Below are 3,473 nucleotides of genomic sequence, written 5' to 3' on the forward strand. Positions count from 1 at the left end.
GTTAGAACCAGCACTGAGGCCTGTTACATTTATACAGTGTTAGAGCAATGGCTGCAACCTACAGCCTTTAAACTAGCGATTAAAATGCTGACAGTAAACTCGTCAGTCCAGGTGTTACCACATTACTTTGTGATACTTAGAGTTAAAACAACTGAGACAGGCTGATTAAAATAACAGCTGTCAGTTCTCTCATTCCTTATATCAAGACTGGAGATCACACTACTGATTTCAGTTCATTTAATATGTGAGTGCACAGATTCATTCTCAGCTAGACATAAATGATGATCAAAGGTTGTATATATGATGAATTCATCAAATCCCAGCCTCTAACACAGTGCGCTGAATCTTAGCTTTGAATGTCCAGTATATTCTAATCAGTGCAATTTAAGCATTCACTGAACCTACAATATCTACACCTGTGTGGCAAATATGTGGTAAAGATACAGATAATGAAGTTTAATTATTAATACAATATACATCATGAGAAACGAAAGCTGAAATTGATTCAGTTTAGTACTTTTCTCTGTATGTTCTGTGATTATAAAGGCCTTAAATTCTGTGATATATACTGTAAATGATTTTCACAGAGGTCTTAAAGTACTTAAATCACTGCTGATAGTCTGGTTGTTTATATTTTCATGTTTTTGTGTCTGTAGGGCTGTTTGATGACGATTTGGACTCCTCTGGGTGATGAGGACACACCCACATCTGTTCCATACTGCAGCCATGGATGGTGTTACAGCTCTGAGTCAGCTTTGGGCCATCAGATGCACACACTGGAAAACCAGCGCCTGTACTTCATGCAGGAGAGATGACCTCAGTGATGTAGGTTCATAAGCAAGTTCAAACATTTCTGGCCTCTTATCACTTAGATTTCTTAATCTTAAAAGTGAATGCATTTAAAGCAGGAACTGCACACCTAGCCATCAGAAGTTTGGCAGCATGAGTACTGTAAAGTTTTGTAGGGCCCTTGTTAAAAATTCCACAAGCACCACACCACATTTGTCATATACAGTTCCATTTTGTACAGTACATTGTTGAAATTATAAACTATATATTCTAGTTATCCACTTGTCAGTAATTTTTGAGTAAATGGATGTCACTGATAAATCAGTGGTGATTCACCTGCAAATGTTTTTAACAAACTTTGTTTTTTGTAGAATTCATCAGCAGCTGTGAAGAGATGTATTTGAATATCTTCTGGTTCCACTTTTCTTAACCTGGAAGCTGAGGATGGCTAATTCCTGACAAGGACACACACCTCAGCGCTTATCATGGGTGTTACATCCTCTGCGCAGCAATTCCAGAGAAAACGAGAGAGCAACGACCACACATTAAGACCAGACAGAAATCTGTCACTTTCTGGCAGCTGTGAAAACTTCCAATAAGAAAGTTTCTTAGAACAATGCTGGGTCATGTGTGATGTGTCATTATATGAGGATATTACATTTTAACTTAATTCTGCTCAATTAAGTGTTTTGTTCGTTGATCCAATATGGCAGCTTTTTATTGTGCTCCAAGTTAAAACTCATTGTCCTCATGAGCACAGCATCTAACAACTCTCCTTAAAAAAGTCGATTGACTTTAACTGGACACAATGGTTTCCAGTGGGAGATACATTCATCACTCATCCGTGACACTGGAGAAGTCACCTGAGTGAGTGATAAAGCAATTTTCCATGGAAAATCCAGAGGAACTAAACTTTGTTGTTGTTTCTTTGGGCTCAATTTCAGCTCTAGCAGCATCTCTCAGAAGAAAACCGTTTTGCAAATAATCAGATAAAAAGATTGTTGAACTAGGTGGTATTCTCTGGAGTTTAAGACCAAAACTGAACTCAAACAGTGAATTGACATTAGACTGGAATTCATAAGATGAATAGAAATACTGCTGAAGCTGAATGATTCATTCATGTATATATATGACTTTTTTTCCCCCCAATTCACCAGGTCTGTAAAGTTCAGTATGACTGTGGTACATGATACAAAAGAATAAATACAGAAGAATAAAAACTTTATGTGAATAACTTTACTCTTCTTAAAAATAACTCATAAAACAAGTAAAAGTACAAATGTGTACAAGTTAGAGACTTCCTCAGTAAGTTTACACTCTTTTGGAGTGATTTTAATTGTGTGTTAAAGAGAAAGAGATTAGGAGGTAAAGTAGAGGATGCAGAGTCAATCATCACTGAGGTCATCTCTCCTGCATGAAGTACAGGCGCTGGTTTTCCAGTGTGTGCATCTGATGGCCCAAAGCTGACTCAGAGCCGTAACACCATCCATGGCTGCAGTATGGAACAGATGTGGGTGTGTCCTCATCTCCCAGAGGAGTCCAAATCGTCATCAAACAGCCCTACAGACACAAAAACGTGAAAATATAAACAACCAGACTATCAGCAGTGATTTAAGTACTTTAAGACCTCTGTGAAAATCATTTACAGTATATATCACAGAATTTAAGGCCTTTATAATCACAGAACATACAGAGAAAAGTACTAAACTGAATCAATTTCAGCTTTCGTTTCTCATGATGTATATTGTATTAATAATTAAACTTCATTATCTGTATCTTTACCACATATTTGCCACACAGGTGTAGATATTGTAGGTTCAGTGAATGCTTAAATTGCACTGATTAGAATATACTGGACATCCAAAGCTAAGATTCAGCGCACTGTGTTAGAGGCTGGGATTTGATGAATTCATCATATATACAACCTTTGATCATCATTTATGTCTAGCTGAGAATGAATCTGTGCACTCACATATTAAATGAACTGAAATCAGTAGTGTGAGCTCCAGTCTTGATATAAGGAATGAGAGAACTGACAGCTGTTATTTTAATCAGCCTGTCTCAGTTGTTTTAACTCTAAGTATCACAAAGTAATGTGGTAACACCTGGACTGACGAGTTTACTGTCAGCATTGTAATCGCTAGTTTAAAGGCTGTAGGTTGCAGCCATTGCTCTAACACTGTATAAATGTAACAGGCCTCAGTGCTGGTTCTAACAGTCTGAGCTGCTTCCAGCTTTATTTATGAAGAGCACAGCAGCTTACAAAACACGTAGCTAGCTCGTACAGCTGTGACGTAAAACTTTCATAAGCTAAGATGACCTTAAAATAACGGGGCTACGTGTGGTGATGCTAGCGTTAGCCACATTAGCACGTTACCTTCACAGGTGGTCAGACTGAGTAAACGGGCACTCAGTCAGAGGTTAGCTCTCCGTTTCGCTGCAGGCTCCCTTCATTCTTCACATATCCGTGTCGAGCCGAGTGTAAATCCCGAGGCTGAACGGCCTTTGTACAAGCACACACGCTTCGTAGCAGGGCGAAGCTATGAGCTACAAAAATCCAGGCTGGCAGACAGCCTGTGTCTGACCAACCAATCAGAGAGCTCCTTACATCCCACGGTGTGGCTAATTTGAATAGCAGCAGGATTTTTAAAATGAAGTTGTTAATCCAACTGCTAATCCAACTG

The 3,473-nt window shown here is 38.7% G+C and overlaps 1 long non-coding RNA gene across 1 annotated transcript; it reads left to right on the forward strand.

Moving 5' to 3' along the window:
* Positions 1-766: 766 nt before the first annotated feature.
* Positions 767-1,332, forward strand: LOC112846462 (uncharacterized). The gene is made up of 2 exons (XR_003219429.1): positions 767-825; positions 1,161-1,332. It is a non-coding gene; the product is annotated as an uncharacterized LOC112846462 (long non-coding RNA).
* Positions 1,333-3,473: the final 2,141 nt, after the last annotated feature.

Source organism: Oreochromis niloticus, linkage group LG3, assembly GCF_001858045.2.
Source record: "Oreochromis niloticus isolate F11D_XX linkage group LG3, O_niloticus_UMD_NMBU, whole genome shotgun sequence".
NCBI classification, from domain to species: Eukaryota; Metazoa; Chordata; class Actinopteri; order Cichliformes; family Cichlidae; genus Oreochromis; species Oreochromis niloticus.